At 41.5% G+C, this 21,250-nt stretch overlaps 2 long non-coding RNA genes across 2 annotated transcripts in view; one reads left to right on the top strand and one right to left on the bottom strand.

Moving 5' to 3' along the window:
• Positions 1–269: 269 nt before the first annotated feature.
• LOC131227964 (uncharacterized) lies at positions 270–706 on the bottom strand. Its single transcript, XR_009162654.1, has 3 exons — positions 646–706; positions 409–476; positions 270–327 (listed from the first exon to the last, which is right to left on the bottom strand). It is a non-coding gene; the product is annotated as an uncharacterized LOC131227964 (long non-coding RNA).
• A 4,826-nt stretch (positions 707–5,532) lies between these two features.
• LOC131227629 (uncharacterized) overlaps positions 5,533–21,250 on the top strand; it is a 34,437-nt gene continuing 18,719 nt past the window's right edge. Inside the window, exon 1 of the long non-coding RNA XR_009162389.1 lies at positions 5,533–5,792. This is a non-coding gene — a long non-coding RNA (uncharacterized LOC131227629). The remainder of the gene's footprint in view (positions 5,793–21,250) is intronic.

Genomic DNA, 21,250 nt, shown 5'->3' with positions numbered 1-21,250 from the left:
AGTTGTGTTTCTTAATACCGAAAATCAGTCTCTAAGGCTTGTGGTTACCAATAAAATAATAAAGATAAGACTTACTAGCATCACTTGGACAACCATTGACACCTCTACTAGTCTTGAGAGGCATTGGGTACCTTTAAAGAAAAAAAAAAAAAAGAATATATTGTTAAGATTTATGTTGCATTTGACACACCTAAAATAATGTAAACTCAAGAGACCTGATTCAATCTAAAAGAAAGCAGCAATACCTCCAAATTCAGGAATAACTCATGGTGACAATTCTGGCAAGCCAAGTTGAGTTTTTGGTGTAGCAATTCATGCAGGACATCCCTGTGGGAAGTTAAACATGAAGATCAAATTGAGAATATAACCTTGAAAACAATATACAACTACGTACCAGTAACCATAAACCATTGTCATTTCTAAGCCACCACCGAGTGTGAGTCCTTGAATAGCAGCAACAGAAGGCTTTTTGGCATCTGAGTGTATCAAGTCCATATTGAGAACACAAGCATAGATAATAACAAATTTATTTTTACTATGATAGTTACTAGGTTGGTAAGCAACACCAGAAATCTACTACCAGGTGAACATTCTATATTTATGATAATATGAAGCTGCAAAAGACCCATATAATCATTCAGGTACCTTTAATTAGGTCAATAAGAAGTTCAACAGATACATTTGGTAAAATTGAAATATCTCCTGTGAGGGCAAAAGAAAAAACTGATAAGACACCGATTGTAAGAAATAGAAGAAAATGTTAAGTTGGCATAGTTCATGTAAATGCACTAGAATGTATGAGGCCGTACTGGTCGTGGATGAAATTACAAGGCGAGCAGGGCAGCGTACTGCTTCAAGTATTAGTAAGGAATCCTGTTCTCATGCCGGCAGTTCTGAGGATACTCAAGATTGGACATCAGCTGGGCCCCATTACAAACCATAAGACAAGATATACGTGGAAAAATCTCAAATTATGATAAAAAACCACGGATGCAAACTTCCACTATGAGGAACAACGAAGATTACAAGGAATATACTAATCTCTCCCTTCGATGCACATAAAAAACCCTTTACCCACACTTTAGAATTATTTCCCAATATTCACTTTTTTTAGAATAGCCCTAGAGACCCAATTTATAGTTTTGGCAACTTCCCTATCGCACCCTTATGAAAGGCGACATAGAAATCAGCAGTCCTCATCAGATTCAAAAACAAATCTGCGTAACCACGACCGGTCAAGAGGACCCCACGACTGGTCGTGCCAGAGCCATGACCGGTCGAGCACCTCGGAACCCAAAACTGATGCTCGCTGGACTTTGAGTTGAGCCAGTCCACGGCTGGTCGAGTAGGTTCCACGATCGGTCGAGCAGGGGCCACGACCGGTCGTGCGCAGCCCGAGATGTGGCTCCACTTCTCAACAATCTCTCACTTGGAAACACATCGCCATAAACCGTTGTCTTCTTCATCCGAAGTGTACCATCTCCCCGTCTTCAAGCCTGAAGACCAATCAAAGTTGAACAGAGCTTCATCTTTTCCCGTGTGACCGCCTTGGTCAGCATGTCTACAGGATTCTCACTTGTATAAATCTTCTCTAGAGCATTCGATCCATCTTTCAGTAACGAACGTACGAAGTAGTATCTGATGGCAATATGTTTGGTCCTTGAATGAAAGGTTGAATTCTTGGCCAATTTTATTGCACTCTGACTATCTGTACAGCTTGGAATCTGCTTGCTTCTTACCCAACTCTTCCATGAAACATTGCATCTACACCATCTCCTTACACGCTTTTGTAGCTGCAACATATTCTGCTTCCGTCGTACTGATAGATACTATCTTCTGTAATTAAGAGACTCAACTAATCGCACATTACTCGAATAAAGACATAACTTGTAGTGCTTCTTCCGCTATCGATATCTCCTGTATCTGAATTCACGTAGCCTTGTAACTTGATTTCGATCCACCATAGCACAATCCTACATCCTTAGTACCTACTGTATCTAAGAATCCACTTCACTGCTTCCCATATTCCTTTCCGGGGTTGTTCATAAACCTGCTTAACAACTCTCACCGCTTGAGTAATGTCTAACCTCGTGCTTACCATAGCATACATGAGACTCTCAATAGCGCTGATGCGTATGGAACTTTAGCCATGTAGTCCAGTTCCTCCTGCGTATTTACACCTTGCTCCTTATATAGTTTGAAGTGGTTGACTAATGGAGTGCTAACCGGCTTAACACCTCCTATATTAAATCGATCAAGTACCTTGGCTATGTACTCTTCCTATGACAAAACCAATTTCTTGTTTTTCTGTCACACTTTATCCTCATGCGTAAGATTTGTTTTATAGCTCCTAAATCCTTTATGACAAATTCTCTAGAAGTTATCTTTTGAGATCCGAGATATCCTTTATGCTTGAACCGACCACAAGCATGTCATCAACGTATAGAAGAATGATGATGTACGATGTACCAAACTTCTTCAAGTAACAACAGTGGTCTGCATGACATCTCCTAAAACCGTTTCCCAACATAAAACTATCGAACTTCTTGTACTACTGCCTCGGGGCCTGCTTCAGGCCATATAAGCTCTTCTTCAGTCTGCATACTTTCTTCTCCTTTCTTGGTGCCACGTATCCTATCGGCCGATGCATGTATATCTTTTCTTCAAGGTCCCCATGAAGAAAGGCTATCTGATGTAATGTAATTTTTAATTGCCATCCAACTAGTTGATAAGGTTATAAAGTCACCGATGAAGAGAAAATGCAAATGTCAACTTGATTCCAAACTAACTGTCCAATCACCATTGTTCTTGTGATGTGGTCCACCTGAGATTTGGATCTGCCTCAATTTTGTGCCCATAGACTAAAATGATCCATAAAATTGGATGGACGGTGTGGATAAAACACATACATCATGGTCGGGCCTACAGATCTTTTCCAATATCACAAAGTACCATGGACTCTAGGATGTGCTACACTATGCAATTCGAGTCCCGTCTGCCACAATAATAACCCTAAAAGTTTACACACACAAGTACATACATAGTATATAAGTTCATATATCCATGCACATAGATCACAAGACATATTCCAATATATAATGACTTCGGCTCCACACAATTTCTACTATGAGGTGCACAAAGCTTTACTCTAGGTGGGCCTTATGATTAATGGGCTTATCACTTGTTAGTTAAGTGGGCTTATTAGTAAAGTCTACTAATTGCCTGAGACTTTAATTAAGTGGGCTCAACATATTGGCCTTTAGATCTATCTCATTATCAGGCTTAGGCACCCTTCATGAGGCGACAAAGTGGATGGTCATCACATACATATGTTAAGGTGACCTTGGATAGGTTCCAACGACAAACGTTTAATCATCACTTTTTTTCTATCTATTGCCCACATGAAGTTTGGATCTAGATTATTTTTATAATGATGCTCTAGAATGAGCTAACCTAATAAATAGATGGTTGGATACTCCATACTTCAAGGTGGCTCACACACACGACGTTGGCTCCTATTATCTAATAGACATTAAGAAAGGTGTTTATGGTAGGTGTTTAATTAGCATTGTTTACTATGATGTGGTCTACATGAGTTTTGGATATGCAACATTTTGGGGGTAGCTTGCTTGACAGACAATGCGGATAACACATGTACACTTATGTGGGCCACAGAGGGCCCCACCAAATGAGAGGTATGAATACTGAATATACTCATCAGGGTGATCGTTAGGAAGTTGTTTAACGTTGGATGTTCAATTAAGATTGCTTCCTATAGTGTGGTCCACTCAAGATTTGAATCAGCCTATTTTTTAGAAGGCCCTTAACCTATTATCAGCTGGTGAGGCTATTAGACTGTGAATTTCATAGAACAATAGGGTGGAGGCCATGGTGGGTCCCACAATTATTAATTTAAGAAGATAAGAAATTGGGGTGTTGTCTCTCTCTTGAACTCTTTTATTCACTTTTTTTTTTATATTAATTTTATTATTATTATTATTATTATTATTATTATTGTCAATAGGTTGAATTTCATATGGGAGTTACCATGGCCCTATGAAATCTTTAATAGTAAGTATTCAATCTCCTTTTGTTTGATGTGGTGTGGCCGCCTAAGCTTTGGATCTACCCTGATTGTGGGCTTATGATCTAAAATGGTTTCTCAACATGGATAGGCTTAGTAACTCTAACATAGTCAACATGGTGTGTCATGGCTGCCCCACAATCTTTTGGCTAGAGAAAGAAAGCGACTAGGGAGGGACGTTAGCTCCTTATTTATTAGACTCAACCAAGCCAATCTTAATCCCACAATTAGACCTTGCCATCCGAAATTCACATAAAATCTCAACAAAAATGGTTCCTCCCAATAAAGTTAATTAAGGATCGAGTTTATTCAAGGACACAACAAAATGAAAGTAATGTATTTGTTAGTGTTTTCAATTTGAATACGGAATTGCTCAACTTGGGCTCTTCTGTATTCTTGAACATGTTGGATATTTAGTTATATATCCCGGAGTGCAACCACTACCTCTTCAGGAGAAACGGTTCAAGAGGTTGATGCCCCTTCTTGGTCCCGTTATTAAGTGTTGAGATATTGTTCAGATTTAATGCTTCATGGGCCACTTGAATTGACACATCCTCGGTTGAAGGTGGTGTGGTTGGTATAGAGGGCTTAACCCTAACGATATTTATAGACTAAAAGTTTAGGATCAAACCGATATTTAATTTTTTCCATTATCTAAAATTTTATAACCTCATCAACAGGTTGATGGTAAATAAGAATTATGAAAAACAATAAAACGGGCTTAGGATTTTTTTAACAGTAAAGCATTTAATCACCATTGTTTTTTATAATATGGTCAACCTGAGAATTCAATATGATTATGTTTTGGGGCTCATGCCTGAAAATGATGATACGTAAAAATGGATTTACCGGGTAGATATAAAATAAATACATCAAGTTGGGCCCTAAGGTACGGGGCTGCACCGTTTCAGGTGAGTCCGGTGCCGCACCTAAACCGCGCCTCCTATCCTCGACGGAAGCGGATTGGCAGATGTTCCACGCACCACCAATATAACTAGTGTGCTGACGTCACTAAGATCTGTGGGCCCATCATGAGGTATGTTCTATATCCCAACCGTCGTTCCATTTTCGGAGCTCGTCATAAGGGTTGACCCAAAAATAAGATAGATCAAAAAATTAAGTGGACCACACTCTAAACAGGAGTAGGGGATTGAATTTCTACCATTAAAACGCTTTAAGGGTTACATTAATTTTGGATCAATGTGATATTTGTTTTTCCTCTTCATTCAGTTCTGTTTTACCTTATTAACAGATTGGATGGAAAATAAACGGTATGATAGCCCCTACTAATGTTTTAACGGTGAGAATCATTGTCCCACTTCTATTTGTGGTGTGGTCCACTTAGGCTTTGGATATTAATTATTTTTAGGTTCATGATCTATAATGATTTCAAAGAATGGATGAACGGTGTGGATATAACAAATACATCATTTTGGAGGCATGTAACTTTGATATCCTTTGAACCGTTCGTACAACTTGAGCTCGAAGAGCGGCAGCGCTCGTCTTCGCACGACACGTACCTACACTAGCCAGATCGGTGGTGTGTGGTACACCAGCCAATCCGCTTCCATCCTGGAGAGCCCCAACAGATCTGAGAACGGAGAAGGAGCGAGAGGGAGGAGAGAGAGACAGGGAGAGAGGGAGCTATTGGCGACGGCGGCTGCTGCTGCTGCAAACGCTTTAGATGCGATTTGATTTGAAAGGAAAGGTAGGCTTGCTATCAGATTTTTAATGATCCGTTGAAAATTAAGCCTATTCTTATTACAAAAATTGCATCTATACTTCGGATTTTCGTCCATTTGCTTGCTACTCATCATCATCCATCGTAACGATTGCGTCTTTTCATTATAATTGCATTTTTACTTGAAAAAACGATATATTTATATCACATCGACATTAAATCTACCGATGAATACCGATCCGCCCCTCTTCCCACTCTGGAATTTGGGCTGTTCATATACTGGTACTGATAGTGAGTTCCTCATGTGTGATGTGTCACCAAAGATTAGGCCTCTGGTTATAATCTATGGCATGACTGATGGAACTTCTGACTGTAGTTCAAGTTGTCCGTTCGTGACATGAACATAGGATTAATGGAACATGTCAAGTTAGGCCTTAAATCAAGCTAGACCTTAAATCATTGGGGATTGTAACAACTTCTTCCCAATGTTTGCTGGCCTAGAAACAAGGGCTGCTTTAATCACACACACACACACACACACACACACACATATATATTCAATCTATTTAAATTTGTCGAAAGGAAAGGAAAGGAAAGCAAACACCACTTTCCGTTGTTTGTGAAGACTTTTTTTTTTGGTTAGGAATTAATGGGAAATATCATTTCTCATTTTCTCTTTTTGTTGAAAAGTGGACAAATTGATTTTGTGACCTTCACCTCTATAGCATTTTCCTACAATTGAAGGAAGATGAATTTCTCAAAAACTAAACACATCTGCCATCGCCTATCTCCAGTCGCCTCACGTGTCACATATGCGAATGTTCCACTGTCCATCTTGCTCGCAGAAATAGGCATTATGATCTGAGAGAGCTTCATCATGAATGATCGAATAGAGGGATTTGACAGAGAACATGCCTGAGAGCAACATCAAAGGTAGGCTGGAAAGGCTGAAGCATATCCAACAAACTTGCGAAAACTCAAGCCTCTTCGTCGCTAAGACCTCTACGGCATGGGGGGCGCCAGGATCTAGCACCACCTTTAAAAGAAAAGCACGAAGCTACAGAGATGCTGGGCGATGGGGCTAGGCGAAACAAAGAGGGGAAATCCTCCACCAGAGTTCTTTTTCCACACCACCTATCTTCCCAAAAACGAATTCTAGAGCCATCCCCGAGGGAGAAAGACAAGCTAGATATCACTGAAGGGGCCAAAAGGGAAATGGATTTCCACACCCCCAAAGCCTGACATAAGGATGTTCTCTTGGTCACCCATCTGCCCGCTTCTAGGCTGTACTTTGCAGCTATAACATCCCTCCATAATTTTCCGGATTCCATTTCGAATCTCGAAACCCTCCTGCCTAGGAGGGTAGAGTTCACATCTTTTAAGATTCTAATTCCCACACCTTTGGCGCAAGGTTTACAGACATCATCCTACTCAAGCAAATGGAATTAGAATTTTTCCTTTGCCCCTTGCCACAAAAAGTCCCTTCGCAACTTTTCAAGTGTGTTCAAAACAAATTTTGGACATTTGAAAATGGACATAGTATACTGGAAGATTTGAAAGAGCCTCCTTGTTAAGAGTTATTTTGCCTTCCATGGACAAGTGTCTGCTTTTCCATTTAGATAACTTCCATTGGAATCTCTCAATGACCCTGTTCCACACAAGTTTTGGAGGTCTACCCAAGAACAAAGGCAACCCTAAAAAGGTGGAAGTGAAGGAAGCCGTGCAACATCCAAAAACCTTTGTTGAGATTAGAAAGCTCTTCCTTGGAGGTGCCAATGGCAAGCATCTCACTCTTCGAAGCGTTGATTTTTAACCCCAAGAAAACTTGAAAGCAGGCCATAATTTTCCACAAATTATCAACTTCAGTTCCGCTTCACAAAAAAGCAATGTGTCATCTTCAAGTTGAAGATGAGATAGCTTTGGCCCATATGGGGAAGGAGCAAAGCCTGCAATGAGACCTGCTTCCTGACCCTTTCGAAGCATGGCACCGAGGGTCTTTGCCACCACAATAAAGAGGTAAAGAGACAAAGGGTCTCCTTATCTTAGACCCTAAGACAAATTGAAGAATCCTTTGGGTGAACCGTTCACCAAATTCGAGAAAGAGGTAGAGGACATTATCCAAGAAATCCATCTTTCGCCAAAATCCATTCTTTTCAACATGTTTTCTAGGAAGCTCCACTCAACGTGGTCATAAACTTTTTCAATATCTAGCTTTCACACCCCTTTCCTTCCTGCTTTGTGTTTTGAATGAATGCACTCATGAGCTAGGAGAGCAATATCCAGAATCTGTCTATTAGCTACAAACACTCCTTGGTTTTCCGATATGATTGAAGGAAGGACTGCCTTGAGTCTGTTAGCTAGCACCTTCGCTAAGATCTTGTATAAGCTTCCGATAAGACTTATAGGCGAAAATCTGAATGAGATTCAACTCCTTCTTTCTTAGGAATTAAGACTACAAAAGTAGCACCCAATCCTTTAGTCAGTTTACCCTTTAGGAAAAATTCCTTAATGTATTCCATAAGCTCCTGCTTAACCATATCCCAGAAAATTTGAAAGAATGCAATCGGAAATCCATCGGGCCCCGACGCCTTATTGCTTCCCAACGAGCTGCCAACCTCCTTTACTTCTTCCTCAGACATCGATTTCTCTAAAAGGTCCCTATCCTCTGCCGAGATACAAGGGAAAACAAAATTATCCTGCGAGGGATGCAAATCCCCACCCGAAGATAGCAAATTTGAAAAAAAATCAACTATTGCTGAGCAAACTTCCTCTCTTTTCTCGAGCTTGATGCCATCTACAATGATGCTACTGATATGATTAACTCTAGCTTGATAGCTTACAATTCCATGGAAGAAAGCTATATTCTCGTCACCTAAAGCCCACGATCGTTCTCCACATACTTTCATCTTCCTTAAGGTACTTGGAGTATTCTGCTGATAAAGACAATCTTCTACTTTGGTCTTCTTCAAGAAGAGCCTTAGATTCCTCCTTAATGTCTAAAGCAAATATCTCATCAGTTCTACCTTCACTGATTTTTCAGACAAAAAATACTTTGCTCCATGCAACAAGTTTTGCTTTGAGGAACTTGAGTTTTTGCACCATCCAGAACCCTGATGTGCCAAAAATGTCACAAGATTGCCACCACGATTTAACGAGGTCACAGAAGTTCTCTTCTTTTAACCAGACCAGTTCGAACTGTAATGGCTTGGGACTCCAACTATCAACTTGGACTTCCAACAGAATGGGGCGGTGGTCAGAAGAAATGCGAGGGAGACCCCTCGTTTTCACAAGGTGGTATTTATCTAACCAGTCTCCAGACACGACGAACCTATTCAGCCTTGCCAATACTGGGTTTTCTATCCCATTGGACCAAGTTTCCTCTGCATGCCAAACATCCTTATTCCAAGCAACCAACACCCCTCCTGTCGATCCTTCTGCCTTTAACACAACCCAACCTTTGTTTTTGACTCCCCATAATGATCGCATGATGCTGTCATCCAAGGAATCCAACTTTGTTTCCAGCAAAGCAAGAATCTGAATCTTATATTTCTTACAAACTTGTTTCACCTTAGCTCTCTTGCCTTGGCTTCCCAGTCCTCTAATGTTCCAACACAAGATTTTCATTGATACCCATGACGAGATCCCCTACCCTTTATGCCTTCGCTACTAATGGCATACGCATTGTTCTTCACCGTGCTTTCCAGTCTTAGCAACTCCCTCCAACCTCTTCGAAGTTTTTGTTTATCCTTATGGATCTGAGTCGAGCTAGATTTGTTAAGGCTTCTATCATTGATAAAATTGATGAATGCGTCCACATCATCGTCTTCAACCCCAAACGAGATACCCACCGACTTCCCCACATGCTCTAGCATATCTCTGAACCATGCCCGATTTTCTCCGGACACAGAACCTGCTTCAAGGGGCGATGGGAGAGCTGCCATAGGGATCGATTCAATCGGAGAACCTGGGATCTCTTTCGTTGCTTGGAGGGGCGTAATGTCAAGAGCATCATCGAAAAGATCTGTGTTGGAAATATCTTCGGGATGAAAGGACAATTCTCCGGCTTCAAAACAATTCTCCTTGGCTTGAAATGCAGGATCTTGAGCAGAGTCCCTCAACTGCAACAACTCTCTTCCATCCTGATGGAGTTTGGGTGCCTCTAACAGAGAAATTGTAGAAGGCGATCTTCTAGGGGTTGGAGAAGAGCTTGGACAAGAAACTTCTACACTAAAAAAAGGGAAGAAATCCAATTCATGAAGAACAAAAGAGGGCTCGATCTGGTATGCATGAGGGCCAGGCACGCTCTGGGGAGAACACTCCTAGTACACAAGCTGCGGAGTCGGCACGAGTGCCAATTCAATTAAGTTAGAATTGGCACACTCCGAGCATGGGGACATGTGAGGCACTTTGAAACCACTCGTGACACCAAATGGGCTAGGATCGGACGTCGAACCTAAGAAGCAACAATCATCCTTGCATTCCGAGACTCCACGCGTCGATGAGATGGAGGATGGAGGACTCCGAAGCAATAGGTTTGGCATAGATCTAGCTCCAGAGCTACTAGCATCTGTAGGAAGAGAGGCAGGTGGCATCCAACCTTGGTCCCAAATGAAAGGCTCGACCTGATCCTCATTCATTACCAGACAGTGGGACAACTGTCGAAACACTGCTATGGGACTGATGCATGTCCAGATGTAGCCACATCGCTACTAAAAATGTCAGTACGATCATTACAGACCTTGAGTGGACGCGATGGTGCCATGCAACCGCCCAATTATGCATCTCGCAGCTCCTGCTGTCACGTGTTGTTCTCCTTTGCTACCTTCTCCGGTACTCACCGAGGGACGAAAATAGATAGTCCATCTTCTTTGCTTTCGCCATGGCCACCATCTATTGGGCATCGACCGCCATCTCTCGATCCATCTGAATGGAGTCCCCTGAAACTTCTCTTGCACCACCCCTATTGAAATTTTTTCACTCCCTACCCATAAATCAATTGATTTAGGATCCGGTTAGATTACTCGTTTTCTCACATAGCTATGAGCAACACTGATCTCAGATTACTTGTTTTCTTACATAGCTACGAGCAACACTGATCTCATCTCCATTCACCGTCGCGGGATCAAATGCTACCACCGCTCCCAGGCAGGATCCAAGCGCCTTGAAAATGTCTTTGATCCACAACTCCAAAGGGATTCCCCAAAGAAGAAACCACACCTCCACTTCTCCAAAATATGATATCTCCTCCCAACGACGAACTTCCAGCATTGGTCCATCGTTAAATAGAGTACCAGTTACTACTATTCAATTAATGTTGATGTCCGGCCTAACAGAGACCAACAACTCCCCACCCATGGGCTTAATGATGTATCTTCCTTCCCAATCTGGTAGCACGCCATGAGCAATGCGAATATATTATTTAGGGAAGTGTCTGTCCTAGTTCTGAAGAGAAGGGAGCGACTTAGATGATCTCGGGACTTGCTAATCATTTCAGAATTAACCTTAACTAGCAAGGAGATTATGTTGATCATCTGGCTTGTCTTTGGCACCCTCTCTTTAACCTCTAACTGCTTCAATGAAAGATTTGGGAACCCAGATAGTCTTTGATTTTCCTCTTTCTATAGGCTCTCTCCCCCTGATCTTCCTTGCCATTGGTAGCATGAGATCTCCCGTGAAATTAGATTTGAGTTTTGACGAAACTCTTTGTTCCTTCTGCGAAAGATCCGCAATGGGTGTATCACTGCGACGTTGTCGAGGAGAGTCGGAAGCCATATCTGGGCCAAATTGAGCTTTCTGGACTACCATAGACTTGCCCTGGAGAGTTTTTCCCATTAGGATTTTTTACTGTGGCTCATAGTTCATCCTACGACTTGAAGCAGGTGAAGGCGAAACCCCTTGGATGCTTCGACTTTCAATCCCTTGGGATGACAAGTTCCATAATAGACCCAAAACAGTGGAAGCTATGAGCAAGATTTGCCTCTCCCCATCCTGCCAGGAAATTTTGCATGAATAGGATTGGAAATCCTCAGAGATGGGGTCCTGGATTTTTCTCACTTCTTAGTTCTTACCTTCTCTTCACCAACGTCCACCCTCCTTCCTCAGATGCATCTTCGGCGCAATCAATCTCCTCTGCTGGAGCCTTCACTTTCTCTTTAGATGCCTTTCCTCGTTCTGTGTTCGGCTGCACTTCACTCCCTTTCCTTTCCGAGGGATTCGAGGCTCGACTATGACTGGGGATGTAGATCTTCTCTCGAATGCGAAGGTTTCTCAGTCCCCACAATGGGTAGAATTGTTGATTGCTCGATTTTTTTTTTCAAGATGAGAGATGGTGTAAGCGCTTCATGTGACGAGTTCCATTGCCCATCTTCTGTTGTGTAGCACACGTGCCACAATGCTTCATGTGCAACCATCCATCTTCACTTGGGCCCCACATGTTTAAGCGTCTTAACATGTGCTGCATGTGCCAACTTTCTATTTTCCTTCTCTTGTTGCATCATAAATGTGTCACTATGCTACATGTACCAAAATCCATCTTTCGGTTGCCTCCCACATGTGCCATTATCCATTTTCAATCACTTCATATGTGCCAAATGTGATGACATACCACACGTGTCAATGTGTTTATATGCACGTGTGCCACCATATACCTTCAAGTGCCCGCATGTATCAAATGTGCTAATGTGTCGCTTGTGTCACATATGCCACCATACAACCTCAAGCACCCCTCACGTGTCATGTGTGACAACCCCCAGCTAGAGTTACTCCAAGTCACGACTCAACTGGAGACTGAACAAGTTGATCCGAGTCTTAAAACCATGCTGATAACCAATTTTTTTAAAACAAACCGGAGATAGGGCAGGACCTATGAAGATGCCAGTTTGGTTCAAACTTCAAATCAGTTCAACCCCCACTTCAAATCAGTTCAACCCCCAGTTTGAACCATTTTAAACTGTGACACAATCATCATTTTTAAATAGTTGTGATAATGTCTTTGTTAAAAACCAGCCATTCAAACCAGTCCAACTGCCAGTTCAGACCCAATCTGAATGATGTTTTTGAGGTTTTAAGCTTAGTTGCAAGATCCTTCTAATCAGGCACCACTCTTGATTTGAGTTGTGTTTTCAGACTCACTGTCCTATTCCTGCTTCCTACTGTTTATACTTGCTAACATTTTGAAACAAGCGCTTCGATGCTCTTGCAGTTGAATCTATCGTCTCTGTTTCATGCTTCATGCAACTATAGTTTTAAACAATTTTTTTTTTTTTTTTGAAACCTGGACCTTTTTGGTGGGAAGTTCGTTCTAAATGCACGTGGTTGGCAGGTGATTGTGTGCAACCGCAGGGAATAGTCTCACTTCAAAAGGTGTCGGGGACACCCTGTTGTCATAAGAAAAAACTGCCCTTCCAACCATTCAAGAGTCATCAGACCTGTGTTGATCCTTCTGGACCGGGACCCTAGTTGATTTAGATTATTTAAAATGAAAAGAATTACGTGTCATTTGGTAAACTGAAAAATAAGCTCTCAGAATTAATTTAACCCTTGAAAACTTGAAGTGCTGAATTTTAGTACTTACAACTACTGACAAATCTGTATGGTAATTTATCTGAAAAAAGTCTTAATGTCTGAAAGTTAGTACTTCTTTTTTTTTCGCAAAAGCATGTTTGGCAAACACAAACTACAAATGTCTGAAAATTGAAAATTTATCAGATTTGCTCCTACTGTCCCAATTTTTACCTTTGGTTGAGCATAAGACGAAACTTTTTATTGTCATGCCTCCAAATTTGGCACATCTTTGCGCAATCCAATAAAATTTTAATACTTTCCCCACCAAATAAAGCCAAGTAGATGAATGATATGGATTTTTATGTTTGCCATGTGCATTAATATGAATTGATTGTGTAAGGAGGCAGCTAGATGATACTTGTCCCAAGGATATGCACTATATGTTTAGATTTTTAGTTTTTACATGTGCGGCCTTTAGTTCTGTGGTCAAAGCGCATTGGTGTGACGGGCCACACCATTGATGGACTCCATTTTAGATGGAGAAATAACTCGAAGATCATATTGATTGGATGATTTTAATCCATCCGATTAGCACATTGATATTATATTTTAACCAATTTAGTTTTAACCATCCATTTGACAATCACAAATTGAATTTTTAGATCTCTAGATGACCTTGAATTTGAGCCTATGATCCATTTACAACAGGACCCACAGTTTGGACTGTTTGGATAGGCATACATCTGTGCAATGCCACGCACATGATAGATGAGTCGCCACCATTTTAATCATTGTGACAACTATAAAAATTAGTCTTCAATGAACCAGTTCTAGCCAGGTGGGTGTGACCCTGACTGTGGGCCCCACCTTTATGTATATGTTGTATATCCACATCGTCCATCTGTTTTTCTAGTTCATTTTAGAGCATGGGCCTACAAAAAAAAAGCAGATCCAAATCTCAGGTGGACCACATCATAATGATGCCCACCGTTGAAACCTTCCTAAGGCTGACCATGATATTTGTTTGCCATCCAACCTATTCATAAGGTCACACTGACATGGATGAAAGGAAAACACAACTATCAGCTTGATCCAAAACCTATGTGGCCATAGGAAATTTTCAATGGTGGGCATTGGATCCCCACAGTTTTCTGTGGTGTGGTCCAGTTGAGCTTTGGATTTGCTTCAATTTTTGGGCCATGCCCTAAAATGATATGAAAAAAATGGATGGGCAGCATGGATATAACCCATATCATGGTGAGGCCAACCCTGTGTTTTACAAGGACTCAAATTCGGCAGTGATACCATTGGTACCCACCTTGGTACTTCTTGGTGCAGGAAAAGCTCTGTGGGCCCCACCATGATGTATGTATTTTATCCATTCCATCCATCTATTATGTGAGCCAATATTAGGCATGAGCCTAAAAATGAGGCATATACAAATCTATGGTGGACCTCACCATGGGACATAATGGTGATTGAACACCCACCATTAAAAACTTCTTAGGGCCCTTTGTAATGCTTATTTACCATCCTTCTTATTGATTCGGTCACATAGACCTGGGTGAAGGGAAGACACAAATATCAGCTTGATCCAAAAATTTTGTGGCCCTTAAGAAGTTTTTGACGGTGGGCGTTCAATCACTTATGATATAATCCACCCGAGATTTGGATCTCCTTCCTTTTTGGGATCATGCCTTAGAATGATTTGGAAAAACTGATGGACAACTTGGATATACATCATGTACATCAAGGTGGGCCCTGGTTAGGGAAACATCCACTAACATATTATCAGGTAACAGCTCACCCGAGCTCTTTTTACTCGGATTGCGTGCCGTACAACTAGGTACCTAGGTAGGTACCATCTTGACATGGCAAAGTTCTGTGGGCCCTACCATGATGTATGTGTTATATCCACACCATCCATCCATTTTTGCAGGTCGTTTTAGGGCATGAAACCACCCATCCATTTTGTCAGGTCATTTTAGGGCAAAGTTCTGTGGGCCCTGCCATGATGTGTGTTGTTTATCTACACCATACATTAGTTTAAACAGCTCGTTTTATGGCATGGTCCTAAAAACTAAGCGTATCCATATCTTGAGTTGTCCACACCACAGGAAACAGTGATTATTGACCACTAAAAACTTCTTTTGGGCTACAAAAGTTTTGGATCAAGATGATATTGTTTCTTACCTTGGTCTAGGTCTTGTTACCTTATCAACTGGTTGGATGGCAATAAAACATTATGGTGGGCCCTAGGAAGTTTTTAATGGTGGGCGTTCAATCACCACTACTTTCAGTGGTGTGGTCCACTTGAGATTTACATCTACTTCATTTTTGGTATCATGCCAAAAAGTAAGCGGTAAAAACTCGTGGATATACAACAAATGCATCAAAAGTGGCCCCCCGGTTAGGGAAACACCCACTAAGAATGTTACCTGGCTATAACACCTAATCCGTTCCTGTTTGGTGCATGGTATCAGATGGGATTAGGTGGTATGGAATTGCATTTGGTACTATGCAAATTCCATCCGGTGTTTATAAAAACTGAAAAGATTAGATTAATCCCGGTATCACATGTTCCAATACCAATGGTGGATATTGCAAGATTTTCAATGGATTTCGAAATCCACTACAATTGTGGGCCCCACATTGATGAGCAAGTTTTATCCACATCGTTCATCCCTATGTGCCTTCTACACAAGACATTCAAGCTGCACATGCACACAGGTGACCAAACTCGATTGTGAAATGTGGTCCATTGATTACAATTCCATCCCATGATGCAGACTTCACATAATACAACATATTTCTCAAGGGATGAATTTAATCTGAAACATAGGATTGGACGGTGAAAATGAAATGGTATTTCCAGACATGTAATCACGATGTTAATTTCATACTATTTAATACCAATGTCCAAACAGATTCACTTCAACAGACACCACTCCCCTCACTCCTACCAATCCTCTCCCCCAACACTCCCCTCACTCCAACCAATCCTCTCTCCCCAACCTCTTCCATCACTCCCCTGACCCTGCTCTCCCCCCAATCTCTCTCCAGACACCGCCTTCTCTCCCAAACCTCTCTCCCTCTGTTCCAACCCTCTCCCATCTCTTGAACTTCTTGTCTCTCAAAAAGTGTCAATATGCCAGAAAAATCCAAGAACCCTAAGCAATCCTCCAGACCCCTTGACTAAACTTGCAACCAATGCAAAAGCCATTTCAATCACTTGACTGAGCTTACAGAACATCAATGCAAGAAAACACAAGGTGGCAAGAAAACGCAGGGCGGGAGAAGGAGGCAGCAGCATCAACCGTCAAGACGCAGGTAACTGCATGCATGGCATTGCAGACCACCATCCCCAACCTATTCCATCTCTCCCCTGACCTCTTCCATCTTTCCCTCGACCCTTCTCTCCCCCCAACCTCTCTCCCAACATCCCCTCTCCCATCTGTCCTGGCCCAACCCTCCCCTCACTCCAACCAATCCTCTCTCCCCAACCTCTTCCATCTCTCCCCTGACCCTTCTCTCCCCCCAATCTCTCTCCAGACATCCCTCCCTCTCCCAAACCTCTCTCCTCTGTCCCAACCCGCTCCCCATCTCTTGAACTTCTTGTCTCTCAAGAAGTGTCAAGATGCTGACGAAACTCAAGGCATCCTCCAGTGACCCTAAGTATTTCTGCAAGCGAAGCTCGAAGAAGTTCCATTGCTTGACTGAACTTACGGAGCATCACCAAAAGTGCGGGAAAATGCGGGGCAAGAGACGGAGGCAGCAGCGCCAGCCGCCAAGAGGCAGGTAACTATATGCATGGCATTGCCGAAAACCATCCCCAACCTCTTCCATCTCTCCCTTGACCTCTTCCATCTCTCTCTTGACCCTTCTCTCCCCCCAAGCTCTGTCCCAACGTCCCTTCTCCCATCTGTCCTGGCCCTCTCCCACCTCTTTAACATCTCATCTCTCATATACAACTGTCAAGATGCTGAAGTCCAAGATTCTAAGCCATCCAGTGTCCGTGAGTACCTGCAGTTTCTGCTGCTAGAGTCATCTTCTATAGCATCAGCTAGGGGGGCAAGTAATAGCATGCACAACATCGCTGACGACCGTGATGCATTTTTCTTCTAAGGATTGATTGATTCTTTTTTTTTTTTTTTTTTGGAGACAATCCAATTGTTTCTTTCTTCATTTAGCGCTGTGATGATCACTTTTTTTCCTGCAAATATGAGTAACGTGATGTGTGTGGGTGCAAGTTTATATTGTGCTTTTTTCGTCTTGAAAATCATGTATGTTGCAAGATGTTGACAAAGAGATTTTCTGACCCTTCTTTTTCCTCAGCATGATGATTAGACCAGCTTGATATTTGGGCTAGGTCACATATGCAGTGGGCCCACATAATGCATGGCTCAATGTCCCTGTGCCATGTTGAAATGTGTGTCCATGTGTAGAGATGTGTAGGCTTAGAAAAATCAGATTGTATAGGCATGTGAGAGATGATGAATGACATGAGAGGATGATAGGTAAAGTATTCATGACCAATGTTGTCAACAATGTTCCAAATATCGGTATCGCACCATGTATCGCACCCTTGGGATACAGATACGTATCGGTTATCGCACGGGATATATCGTTTGTATCGCATAATTTATCGCACTTTTTGGGAAACATGGGGAAACATTGAGAAAATGGTTGAATTTTTTAATGAAACTTTGGGGATTATTAAAAAAGCCCTTAATACACACTTTTAAATCATAAGATCTCAAAAAAAAAATTTTTAAAAATGCACATAATAAATTTCCTTTGTATAGGGTCTTAACCTATGTGTTGCTTAACTGAACTAATGCAACTATATTTAAATTGAATACATGATATACATTTGGCCCAATAGATGATGGTACATGGTGATCCAAATCGTTCATGTGGTGGGCTCCAGCTTGGATGGGAAATAGCCTGAAAAATCTCTCCCATTGATCATCCTGGCCATTTGATTTGGCTCCCATTAAATGTGGACCCTTGGATGCACTGTTTCTGGGGTGAATAATAGATCTGCACCACTCTCTTTGGATCTTTTGATCCATATATGCTGACACATTTACTATCCATTCAGATGGTTGAAATAGACGTGGCCCATGAATTATTTTTTGTATCCACACCGTCCATCCATTTGAAGAGATCATTTTAGGGCATGACCCATAGAATGAGTCAGATATAGATCTCGAGTGGACCCCACCATAGAAAATAGTGGAAAGTGACGCCTATCATTTAAAACTTCTAAGGGCCACGAGTTTTTCATCAAGATGATATCTGTGTTTTCCCTTATTTAAAATATTATTTAATTTATCAACGGGTTGGATCTCCAAAAAAAAAACATCACAGTGAACCTTAAGAAGGTTTTAACGGTGTGCGTCACTCTCTCCCCAGCGTACGAGAACGGATTGGCTACTCCCGTTTCACGGGGCTAGTGGTCGGTGCTCTTGGGCCCCACCATGATGTATGTGTTTTATCCATTACGTTCATCCATTTTTACAGATCATTTTAGGGGTTCATCTAAAAAATGAGAGGAATATAAATCTCAGGTGGACCACACCACAGGAAAACAATAGTGATTGGATATCCACCATTAAAATCCTCTTAAGGCCCACTGAACTGTTTATTCGACATCCAACCTATTGATTAGGTCATATAGACTCAGCTGAAGGGAAAAAACAAATATCAGCTTGATCCAAAACCCTTATGTCCCCCAAAAAGTTTTTAATGGTCGAAGTTCATTCAACACCGTTTCTTGTAATGTGGTCCACTTGCGATTGTTATTTACCTCGTTCTTGGTCCCATACCATAAAATGATCTATTAAAATATATGGATGGCATGGATTAAACACATACATTATGGTGGGGCCCACAGAACACCGACCACCAACCATTGGCTGGCTGGCAGGGGGAGTAGCGAATCCGTTTCCCTAGCGTACAGAGTAAATTCTATGGGGCCCACCATCATATATATACATTTGATTCACCCCGTCCATCCATTTTACCAGATAATTTTAGGGCTCTATCCCAAAAACTGAAGCATATCCAAATCGCAAGTGGAACACACCACCAAAAACAGTGTGAATTGAAATTCTACCATTGTAGAGTTCTTGGGGGCCACAGAAGCTTTAGATCAAGCTGATATTTTTTATTTCCATTTGCAAGTGGAAGATCCCTGTCTGTGTGATCTTATGAATATCTTGGATGACAAATAAACATCACTAGGGGCCTTAGAAAGGTATCAACGGTGGACATCAATACTTCCACTCTTTCCTGTGGTATAGTCCACTTGAGGTTTGGATAAGCTTCAATTTTGGGATCAACGACTAAAATGATCCTTAAAAACGGATGGACGGTGTGGATAGACAACATACAATCAAGGTGGGGCCCAACAAAATTTACTCAGTACAATCCGATTTCTTCAAACGGAAGCAGATTTTGTACTGAGTAACTCAGTACGATAAGCGTAGTGAATAAACTATGTGGGGTCCAATGGTATTTATGTATTTTATCCAATCTGTCCAACCATTTTACCAGATAATTTTAGGTCCTTAGATTGAAACCTAAGCGTATATAGAGCTAAAATGGACCACACCACATGAAACAGTGTGAATTGAATGTTTACCGTTGAAAAATTCTTGGGGCCCATAAAAGTTTTGGATCAACATTATATTTGTTTTTTACCTTCATCCATGTTTAACGTGATCTTATGAACCGTTTGGATGACAAATAAACCTCGTATATCGGCCTAGAAAGGTTTCAAGGGTGGAAATCATTATTTCCACTGTTTCCTGTGGTATGGTCCACTTGAGCTCTGGATAAGCTTCAAATTTTTTTATCAACCCCTAAACTGATCTGGAAAAACGAATGGACGGTGTGGATAAACCACAAACATTTACAGTGGGCCTAGCAGAGTTTAGTCAGCACGATAAGAGCTTACTGAGTAACTCAGTACCTGACCCAATTTCTCTTCTGAAGTACCCAATCCGATTTCTCTTCAAACGTCAAAACCTAATCCACGTCCCTCTCCTTCCCTTTCGAATTGAAAGAGGGCCGCAAGGGTTCCGGAAGCAAGATTTCGGCAAGGGTTCCGGAAGTGGAAGGTTTCGGAAGGAAGAGGGTTCCTCAATCACATTCAATCCGGCTCAATTTCTCGCCGGAATCTCCGAGATATCCTATTTCGAAGAAAATATAGAAGAAAATCGGCAAAAGGAGGGAAATCGAACTTACCTCCGTCAATCGATGGAATGGCCCACCTCCGAATCTCCGATCGCTATGACCACAAGTACTCTCCGATTTTTCCTCTTTTTTCTTCTTTTTTTTTTGGTAAACATGCAGCCCTTTTTATCGTTGTTGTGGGTTGTTGGCTACAGTGGACTCGTGAGTCCTCTGCAATGAACTCGTGACTCCGTCAAGCTGAGGATATCATGCGGATGTCGAGGATATCGCAGATACCGCACGAAATCTGCAATATATTGCGTGATATCGGCCGATATATCGCGCGATAACTGAATTTGCGGAGTTTTTTAGGCTTCCAATGGAAATATTGTGGGTTTCGTATCGCTGGGCTGCGATACCGATATTATCGGCTGATATATCGGCCGATATTATCGATATTGAGAACACTGCTTGGCCCAATCGCTTATGCCATCGCATAATCAATCTCTCAGGCTGAGCTTCTTCTTTTTTCCTTCTTTTTTTTTTCCTTTGTTGAAAGATCAAAGAAAAAAGAAAAAAAGAATCATAAAATTTTCTTTAAAAAAAATTAGGAAAACTGTCTAATTATTACAAGTGATTGGATTGGGTTTATTTACCTATTTCATTGTAGTTTGACAATTAGACCACCTATACGTTAAGTTATAGTATATTATATATAACAAAACAAATTTAAACAATCAACAAGTTACACTAAGAAAAAATGAATTATTGAAAACTATAAATCATACAATATGAGTTAT

This window comes from Magnolia sinica, chromosome 15 (assembly GCF_029962835.1).
Source record: "Magnolia sinica isolate HGM2019 chromosome 15, MsV1, whole genome shotgun sequence".
In the NCBI taxonomy this organism is placed as follows: domain Eukaryota; kingdom Viridiplantae; phylum Streptophyta; class Magnoliopsida; order Magnoliales; family Magnoliaceae; genus Magnolia; species Magnolia sinica.
This window is presented reverse-complemented; position numbering and strand designations above follow the sequence as displayed.